The sequence below is a fragment of the Castanea sativa genome, chromosome 5, assembly GCF_040712315.1.
Source record: "Castanea sativa cultivar Marrone di Chiusa Pesio chromosome 5, ASM4071231v1".
Classification (NCBI taxonomy): domain Eukaryota; kingdom Viridiplantae; phylum Streptophyta; class Magnoliopsida; order Fagales; family Fagaceae; genus Castanea; species Castanea sativa.
In genome coordinates this window covers 25,092,128-25,103,106 of record NC_134017.1, presented here as the reverse complement: position 1 = coordinate 25,103,106, position 10,979 = coordinate 25,092,128, and the positions used below count along the sequence as shown (strand labels likewise).

Below are 10,979 nucleotides of genomic sequence, written 5' to 3'. Positions count from 1 at the left end.
CACCTGGAGCTTCGTAAGGATCCCACGCAAAAACATCAATATTGTCCTTCAGAAATTCTAACAATTCGATCTTCTCTTGGTGTGGCAAAAGTATGCCGACTTGGAAGAACCTCTCTGGGTCATCGGCTACTGGAAACTTCTCTAACTCCTCACAATGTGTCTCATCTCCTGTCACCATTCCAGATGAATCAGGAGCTGTTAACTGCTATAAGTCTTTGGTGATTAAAGCCGAAGACTCGGCTTCTGTCCCGATGCGAGTACTGCAGCCGATATGCACTGCCTGGCCACCGATTGGCTGCCGAGGATTTCCTCAACACATTCCCCCGAGGGGAATTTAACTTTAACATGCAAGGTAGATGAGACAGCCCCCAGAGCATGCAGCCAAGGTCTGGCAAGGATGACCGTGTGTGGAGAGTACGCATCAACGACAATGAAATCCACTTCCACCGTTTCTGATCCGGATTGAATAGGCAAACGGATCTGTCCCCTCGGCACAATAGCTCTCCCTTCGAAGCTTATAAATGGCGAGTCATAGGGAGTAAGATCCTCCAGCTTCAGTCTTAACCCTGTAAATAGATCAGGGTACATGATATCTGCACCGCTGCCCTGATCTATCATCACCCTCTTCACATCATAATTCCCTATCCTAAGAGTGACCACAAGAGCATCATCATGAGGTTAAATGGTACCAGCCTTATCCTCCTCGGAGAATCCCAAGACGGGCAAAATGACCTTCAACCTCTTTGGCCTGCAGCCTGCCTCCTCGGTCTGAGAATGGGAAACTGCCATCACCTTAGTGGGAGCCGAACCGGTCCTGCCAGGTGCAGCAAAAATAACATTAATTGTTCCTAAAGCCGGCCGAGATGAATTATTCCTCTGATTATTTGAGCCGGATGACTGCCCGGCCCGCTAGGTTGGCACAAGTGTTGCTTCAGTTTTCCTTCACTGACAAGCTGCTCCAAGTGGCTCCAAAGGGTCCGACAATTCTCGGTAGTGTGGCCCACATCCTGATGGTATTGGCAGAAAAGGTTCTGATTCCTCTTCGTAGGGTCTCCTGCCATCTTACCCGGCCATTTGAAGAAGGGTTCCTTACGAACTTTCTCCGGTGATGTCTGGTTCTCGAACCACGGTGTTCACGGCACTGAGGTCTTTGCCAGCCGGGCGCCCAACGTAATCTCTCCTCGGCACATTATTGTGGTACTGTCCAGGCCTCGAATCCCTTCTCTCCTACGGGATAACCTTCTCCTTACCCTTTCCTTGCTGTTGGTCTTCCTCCACTCTCTTGTACTCGTCAATACGGTCCATGAGGCGACGTACACTGCGGACGGGCTTTTTAGTCAAAGACTTTCTTAGGTCGTGATCAGTAGGAAGGCCTACCTTAAAGGTATTAAGCGCCACCTCATCAAAGTCGCCATCTATTTCATTAAACATCTCCCAATAACGGTCAGAGTATGCTTTCAACGTCTCCCCTTCCCTCATGGTCATGGATAACAGCGAGTCCAATGGCCGAGGTACTCTGCTACATGTAATGAACCGTGAAGTGAATGCTCTAGTAAGCTCCCCAAACGAACCTATAGACCCCGATTTAAGGCCGTTGAACCACCTCATAGCAACAGGTCCCAGGCTAGAGGGGAAAACTTTACACATCAGGGTCTCGTTGTGAGAGTGCACCGCCATCCTCTGGTTAAAGTGACTCACGTGCTCCACCGGATCAGTCCGGCCATTGTAGATGGTAAAAGTGGGCTGGGTAAACCTCCTGGGAAGCCTTCCTTTCTCAATCCTACGTGTAAACGGAGATTTGGAGAGTTGGTGCAACGCCCTACTCATAGCATTGTTGCCTAAGCCCCTAGAATGAAGCTTCTTACGTCTGCGAGTTGGCTGGTCGTCCTCCTCACCGGAGGACGTTGCACTAGTGGGGGAGCGAGACCTTGAGCTGTGGCCACCTCCCCTATCCTCCTCTAAGGAAGGATTAGATGAGGACGGTGAAAACCTACGTTTAGCACGGCGTAACTTTCTCTTCAAACGATTGATTTCCTTCTGCATGGATTTAGAATCCTCCTCGTGGGTGGTGCTACCCCCACCATGAGTATGGCTAGCGCCTGGGTATTCTGTACGGACACTTCCCTCACGACCCCTTCGACGTTCAAGACGTTCGAAATGATCTTCCGGTTGTGATCCCTGTGATTCTGCATGGTGAGAACCTAAGCCTGCCATCCTCTCCCCACCTCTTCTAGACTAGGTCCCCATAGACGGCGCCAATTGTAAGTGCACAATTGCACCTGAACCCAAGAACAGCTACGGGCTCAGGCCCAATGAGCCTTCGACAATATAAATTTCTAGAGTGTGGGCTTGAAACCCAGGTTAGAAGTATTGAGGATTTGATAACAATTCCAAAGTTAAGAACACTTATTAACAACAAACAATTATTGCAAATAAACCTCCTCGGACGTAAGCCGAGAACTCCTTTTCTATTATTTCTCTTTTCTTTCTTTTTTTCTGTTACCAAAAGAAGATCCCCCTCTATTGTCCTAAGTTCCCCTTTAAATCCTTCTCTTTCTGATCCTTTTCCCACGTGTTCTTCTCACCCCCTTCCCCCTAGATATTTTTCTCCTTAATGCCTCTGGATAGTGACCAGAAGTTTCATTTCCACTGTTCAGGGGTCACTTCCCCATTAATGCGGCCAGGGAGGTAGGTGCAGAGTCTTTAATGTGGAAGTGGCAGCCTTTATCTTTGGTATTTCTCAAATATCGGTGCTTCTAGGACATTCAAGGATTCACCCCTTTTAACCATTGGTCTTCACCGAGTCGTCCCTTAACCTTTATAATGAAGTCCCTGGTTCTCTCATATCCGTCCGAGGAGCAAATCACCCCTCGGATGAATCTTCGGATCCTCGGCGTATGGGCCGACCCGTAGTACTAACAAAATCTTAACCCAGGAGCAGGTCGGCCCTCTTTAGCATGGCCCAAAGGCCCATATACCCACCGGGGTCGTTTCACTCCCCACACCACTAATGGAAGCTAACCGAAGGACTTATATTGCTCATTTTGAAAACTTGAGGGATCAATTGTGCTCAATTGAAACTTGAAGGACCAATTGTGCACAAAGAGTAAACTTCAGGGACTAATAATGTAATTTCGCCTATATATTTCTAACCTCTTTTATATATATATATATATATATTTATTTATTTATTTATGAAAGCTATTAATAATATATGTTTCTAATCTAACAAAGATTTTTTTTAAGAATCAGCAAATGATATGAAAGCTGATTTTAATTTTTTTTAAGAGATTTTTTTTTTGAGAGTTTTTTTTTTTTTGATAGCAAGAAAGAGTTTTTTTTTCTTTTGATAGGATAGGAAGAAAGAGTTGATTTTAAGTTAAGTGTGCCATCTTATTTTCCTAACATTATACGCATATCTTTTTATTTTTCATATACTAGAAAAATCCTTATAAATTAGACTAAAAAATATTGGGGGTTTCCTTATTAGTAGAGTTTTTTTTTTTTTTTTTTTAATGAAAATTAAAATGCGGTGAGCGTGGATCGAACACGCGACCTTCAGATCTTCAGTCTGACGCTCTCCCAACTGAGCTATCCCCGCCGCCTACGTTCCTTATTAGAGTTTAGTGATGATGGGTAAGCTTTGTGGAACGCGTGGAATTCCAGTGTTCGACCCCTGTCGTAGGATATATATATATATTATAAACACGGTATCAAAAGAAACTAGCCGTTGGTTCAAAATTTTAAAACGGCGGTGCTGCTAATCCTAAACAGATTCGGAAAATTGGGAAACGTTTTATATATATATATATATATATATATATATATATATATATATATGATACAAAGGTTATAGATTTAGCCGACTTAAATTTGTTTGCTTTCTAGTCTGAATTAGTGTAATTGTAGAAGAAAACTGGTTCTTGGTTATGAGCATTGAGATGGTTAAGGAGGACATGGATCTAAATCTGGATCTGGGTGTGGGTGTGGAGGAAGAGGAGGAATATTTGGTGCCCAGTTCTATTGTTGAGGTGTTGTACGGTTTTTCTTGGAAAGCAGCAATCATCTTTGCAACACCCAACAACGACAACGACGACGATTGCTTCTTGGTTCGGCTACTTGGGGACGAGTTTGGTGGCTTTTGTGCAGTGAAGGACGTGCAAATCAATAAATTTCTTATCAGGAAGTGCAGGAGAATGGTGGTTCGTGAGTGGCTGAGTTGCTTGCTATGTGTTTGTGAAAAAGCCGATGACGACGATGATGATGATGAGGACGAAGAAGAAGAGGAGGATGACTACCACTGCCAAGAGGAGAATCGTGGGAGTTACATAGTTTATGCTGGAAAAAGAAGAAGGGGGGCAAAGAGATCAAAGTTACCATCTCATACACATTGTTCTCCGCTCAAAAACCCCCGGAAGGAGGAGGAGGAGGCGGTGGAGGAAGAGGAGAGAAGAAGAAGGCTGCTGGTGTATATATTATCATTACCACGCTCAAGGAGAACATGGCTATGGGATAATGAGATTGATGAGAAGTATACGCCTTCTCGCTGTGAATGCAATTTATTTTCTGGTTCTCATGTTCATGGCAGTAGCGATCACAATTTACCATCATCACAACCAGTGATGGGTGACAAGTACATACCTGATGATGAGTCTTATTCCTCTGGGTGTGCATCTTCTTCTGTTGCTAGCTGTTCTACTTCTACCCAAAATGTTTCAACCTGTGGCTGTGTCAAAGACATTGATCGTGACAGTGATTATTATTTTAGTGATGCCGAATCTTCTTGCTGATGAGGATTTAAGGGATCTGAACAACTCAAGTTAGATCTTCTCATGTTAACACGGCACATTCCTATTAGTTGTTAGTCAATTTTGCACAGTAGTAGTATTTTTCTTTTTTTCTTTTTTTTGGGGGGGTCTTTTTTCAAGAACATAGAATAGAAGATTATGCCTTGTTTCTTTATGAATGAATTAATGGTAATGCTATCTTCATTTTTTAAATCCAAGGATGATCTTTGCCTGTCATTTTATTTTTTGTTCTGTCCATGTCCATTGCTAACTTGTTTGTGGCCTTTTTTTTACTTTCCTGGTTCAATTCAATGATTATATATATATATATATATATATATATATATATATATATATAGACATATACACACATATACATACATACATATTTTTTTTCAGTTACTGAGAGTGTAGCTCTTGCCGACTTAAATTAGCGTGTGCTTCTAGTCTGAATTAGCGTAATTGTGGAAGAAGAATGGTTCTTGGTTATGAGATGGTTGAGGAAGACATGGATCTAAATCTGAATCTGGGTGTGGAGGAAAAGGAGGAATATTTGGTGCTTGGTTCTATTGTTGAGGTGTTGTACGGTTTTTCTTGGAAACCAGCATAAATTCAGGTTTTAAAATGCAAAAATTTCAAGAAATGGACATAGATGGAACAAATGGTTTCAGGGTGGATTGTGATGGTGTTATAATTAACTAAAATATAAATAAATGGAACAAATTTGTAAGAATGAGCTATCTTGATAATGATTTTTGTTAAAAAAAAAAAGACAGGGAAAAAAAATATTTAAGCATATTTTCACAACTTATATAAAAATGATATAATATTATAAGGCATAAAAAAATACTACTAATCCCAGTATAAAACACAAATAGTTAAACAATTTTTTTTTTGAATTTCACATTCAATTATTTGAAATACATAAATTCCGATGTCATAGGTTCAAGGGGTTATATATATATTAAAGAATTGGTTTATATATTGATACAATATGTTGTAGAGGTTCCATAAAAGAAATTATTGGTACATGTTGATGTGGTTAGGAACCGAAATCTATCAGACACATTTGAAGAAAAGTTGCAAGAAACTTTTGGAATAGAATGGGAATTCCGAGGAAGTATCAGGATTTTTTTAACCTTCCTCTGGAAGATTGGCTTACAGACAACTACTCTTTTTTTTTTTTTTTTAATATTTTTATATGAAAACCATATAAAATTTTTAAACATACCCTACATCATTCATTTGTGTATAATATCATTCTACCTTAGTTTACTCTTTACTTTCTATTGATTTTCTTTAAACATTCAAACGCAATCTTAAAGCATTTGACTTGTTGTAATGGTTAGACAATTACAGTAACTTTGCAAGATTGCCCCTGAATTTTTCGGAAATTTATTAAATACTCTTGGAACAATACTCTCTCCTCTCACATAAGGGGTGAGACCCATGTGTGGGATCTACTCTTCATGTGAAAGAAGGGAGCATGGCTCCGGAATTACCCAATAACTTCTTGAACCTTCCTAGTATTGAATACTTAGGTAAGATCCTACGTGAATAAGTTAGAAAATTATATATATGTATATATATATATATATATATATATATATATATATATATATATAGAGAGAGAGAGAGAGAGAGAGAGAGAGAGAGAGAGAGAGAGAGAGAGAGAGAGAGAGAGTTACATCTGGTGTAATTTTGCAAGAGTTATACCATGTTTAGGTTGTAGATTTCTATGAGATCTGTTAAGTTTTATTTATGCTGGCAATTCATGAGCAAAATATAAGTTTTAAGTATCTTTAGAAGTTTATTTTTGAAGACAAAATTGCTGCAAAGTTCTGCAATTTAATTAGAGTGCAAATGTAATACCCCACATATTTTTATTTGAGGTTATTATTAAGTTTTCTTTTAAATATAATTGTTGGGCTATATGTATTCTTTTTCTTAGTAACTGCAACCCGCTACCTCACTAAGCCCATATCTCTAATACAAACTACAAGGTAGAGGAAGAGATAATCAGAGTTTTCATAGGAAGGATTTTATCTAAGGAGGCTAGGAGGTGTATTCTTTCCTTGGAGTTAATCAAAGAGGCAACCAAAGAATTCCAGGTATGATTTCTCATTTGTTAGAATCAAAGAATTAAAAAGTTAGAACCTTTTCATGAAATCGGTAGTAATGGGTAAATTGTTTAAAAGGGGGTTGTTTAATTACACTGTAAATCTTAATTCGGGTAGATGATTTTACGTTCTTCATTGGGTTATATATATCAATTCCTAGATTGCAAATCCTAATTCAAGGAAAACATGGCTTTTTCGTTCCTGGTGGTTATATAGATTAGATTGGCTTAACGTTGTTTTTTGTTTTTTGTTTTTATTTTTTAACTTTGGGATTATAAAGCTACGGATTTCATTTAAGAACAAAGCCATTGTGTGTATCTAGATAAAGCGATGGATTACAAAATTGCTAGAGTAAAGCCATGGGTTACACAGTTTGATTATGTAAATGGCTTTTACGTTTCTCTGGGCTTTATATATCTACATATATTAAATCCTAGGGTCCCTACAGCTTGTATTCTAGAACAAAAGTCAAGATTTTAAAGCTTAAATAATGTATAAGGGTTTACTTTTCGTAGGGGCATATATCAAATCCTGAGTTTACAATATATTAGTTACGACCTCTAAGGTTTGATAAATTCAAGGAAACATTTTGGGCAGAGATTCCTTGCATTGATGTTATTAATTAGTTCAACAAAGTATAATCTTAGTGAGTCAGTTTGTATAGTTCTATAAGCTTTATGGTTGTAGAGAATATTAAGTATATTTTCATGATTGATTATAGGTCCTATTTAAGAGTGTCTTGAGGCTCTTTGAAGGTTATTTTGGCTGGACTTTCAGAGTGATTCGAGTGTAGTAAGTAATTATGCATAATATGTACAAGTTTTGTCCCTTAAGTTCTTAGAAGTTAAAAGTTTCAAAAGTTTTGTATTTCAAACTTATATTTTCTAAGTTTGTCAAAAGTATTTTTGTATAATTGAAAGAGAAATTTTGACTATTAAATAATATTTAAAATAGATACTTCAAATTTTAAATAACGTTTAAAATGTCTAAATCTCATTTAAAAGATGATTTTTAAATTAAACTATTTTTCGAAAATAATTGAGTTTCAAAGTAAGTTCTCTAAAAAGGTCATTGTTCTTTAATTTGTTAAAACCAAGTGATTTCAAAGCCAGATTCCTATTCTCCAAACGGTATTTAAAATGTTTCTTTTAGCAAATTGAAATTTCATATTTTCTCAAGAATTGTATTATATTTGGATAAATTCCTCAATTCCTATTTGTTCCCTAAGGGAGTCAAGCATCCTTTGATTTATGTAATAATTTAATATTGAGATATTCGATATGCCTTTATTGTTGGAATAATTGTTAATATTATGAAAATTATTCAGTGATATATAAACTTTGTTTTTTGTGATATGTGACTCAAAATGAGTATTTTTAGAATTGATCAGATATATGTTTAAATCCGCTCACAAGATTGTATGTGAGAATATATGTTGATTTCCACCAGTAGGAGTTAGATGTTGGTATCCGCTCACAAGATTGTATGTGAGAATATGTGATGTGTATATGTGACACTGTGCTCTAATCAATTATATGTATGTGATTTCAAATGATTTTAAGATGTGATTACATATGTATTAAGTGATTCATTATATGTTTTGTGGAATAATTATTTTTGATATCATTGAATGAGTTTATGAAAAATCAAAATACTCGTGCTTTGCTTGACTCTATTTCGTTGTTGTGGGGACACAATTTTTAGACCAAGCCCAAAATGTAAGGGATCTTGGCCCAGTGAACCCAGTACAATAAATTTGTAGAGAGTGGGTCAAAGAGCTAGGCTTTAGTGCGTGGATAGCAATTAGTATGGTTTTGGATGATGAGCCAATATGAATTGTACCCGGTTTGTGCAAGAAAGTTTGTCCTCGGCACAATCCGAGGAGCTCTGTTCTAGCATATATTGGATTACCACGGTTACAGGAGTTGTTGAGGTTGCTACAGTGCTTTCTCTTCTCCTTTTCTCCGTCCCCTCTCTCTGGGATCTCTACCCTTATTTATATTACATCTCCCCCTTCATCCTTACCCTACATGTGGACTACATGTGGACAGTTGATGGTTTATGCTGATATTTGTCCCATCATCCCCCTCTAAAAGTCTTATGGGGTGGGCTAAGGGCTGCCATAACACTGTTCGAGTCACTTCCTCATTAATGCGGTGATAGCGACTTTCCCTTAGATATTTTTGAGTCCTTATCCCTCTTGTACGTTCATGATACTCGTTGCTATCATTAGAACTTCTTGGAAGGTCATCCTTGATCATTAGGATTTATACTAGATTTACATTTTTAGCTTTATCAGAGATAGTACTCCTCGGACTAAGGCTACCCATGCTTCTCGGCCAAACCCACATGCTCGCGGCCAAATCCCAAAATCCATGACCCCGCAATAGCCCTCGAAACTCCGGTTTTCTCCTCGCATCCGAGGAGAAAAGTGGGGTTTTGAATTCTTAAGAGTCGATTCTGCGCTTTGATCCTTTGATTTACACTGTGGGAGTGTCGTTTCGGGCACCCCATATTTATCTTGTGAATTGCTCCTTTCGAGCTACCAATGCGAGGATTTGGTTATAATCTTGGGCTGTCTTGACACTTAGTGAGAAACAAATAGATGTTGTGGAATGATAATTCCCCAAAGTATGTGGTCAGAGGACCGAGACATGATCAAGTTTATAGTTTAAATACCTTGAAGAGAGATGTCATGAAGTGTTAACTTTCTCTCATCGTCTGGTCAGAGGACCGATGAATGATCGAGTAATAGTTTAAACACTTTGAAGAGAGCCTGACATGAAGTGTTAACTTTCTCTCATCATCTGGTCCGAGGACCGAGGCATGATCGAGTTATAGTTTAAACACTTTGAAGAGAGAATGTCATGAAGTGTTAACTTTCTCTCGTCATACGATCCAGGGGACCGAGGCATGATCGAGTTATAGTTTAAACACTTTGAAGAGAGAATGTCATGAAGTGTTAACTTTCTCACATCATCGGTCCGAGGCCAGGGCATGATCGAGTTATAGTTTAAACACTTTGAAGAGAGAATGTCATGAAGTGTTAACTTTCTCATCATCGAGTCCGAGGACCAGGGCATGATCGAGTTATAGTTTAAACACTTTGAAGAGAGAATGTCATGAAGTGTTAACTTTCTCACATCATACGATCCAGAGGACCGAGGCATGATCGAGTTATAGTTTAAACACTTTGAAGAGAGAATGTCATGAAGTGTTAACTTTCTCTCATCATTTGGTCCGAGGACGAGAGCATGATCGAGTTATAGTTTAAACACTTTGAAGAGAGAATGTCATGAAGTGTTAACTTTCTCTCATCATCTCGGTCGAGGACCGAGGCATGATCGAGTTATAGTTTAAACACTTTGAAGAGAGAATGTCATGAAGTGTTAACTTTCTCACATCATACGAATTAGAGGACCGAGGCATGATCGAGTTATAGTTTAAACACTTTGAAGAGAGAATGTCATGAAGTGTTAACTTTCTCTCATCATCTGGTCCGAGGACCGAGGCATGATCGAGTTATAGTTTAAACACTTTGAAGAGAGAATATCATGAAGTGTTAACTTTCTCCAAAGTAGGAGGTCCGAGGACCCAGCATAGCTAAGGTTCTGTTTAACCACTTCAAAAGATGCCAGTGTGTGTTAATTTCCCCAAAGCGAGGAGGTCGGGGACCCGGCATAGCTAAGGTTCTGTTTAACCACTTCAAAAGATGCCGGTGTGTGTTAATTTCCCCAAAGCGGGAGGTCGAGGGACCGGCATAGCTTAGGTTCGTTTAACCACTTCAAAAGACGCCGGTGTGTGTTAATTTCCCCAAAGCGGGAGGTCCGAGGACCCGGCATAGCTAAGGTTCGTTTTAACCACTTCAAAAGACGCCGGTGTGTGTTAATTTCTCCAAAGCAGGAGGTCCGAGGACCCGGCATAGCTAAGGTTCTGTTTAACCACTTCAAAAGATGCCGGTGAGTGTTAATTTCCCCAAAGCGGGAGGTCAGGGGACCCGGCATAGCTAATGTTGTTTAACCACTTCAAAAGATGCCGGTGTGTGTTAATTTCCCCAAGCGGGAGGTCGAGG

The 10,979-nt window shown here is 39.0% G+C and overlaps 1 non-coding gene across 1 annotated transcript; it reads right to left on the bottom strand.

Annotated features, from left to right (window-relative positions):
- Positions 1–3,528: 3,528 nt before the first annotated feature.
- Positions 3,529–3,601, bottom strand: TRNAF-GAA (transfer RNA phenylalanine (anticodon GAA)). Its single transcript has one exon. It is a non-coding gene; the product is annotated as a tRNA-Phe (tRNA).
- Positions 3,602–10,979: the final 7,378 nt, after the last annotated feature.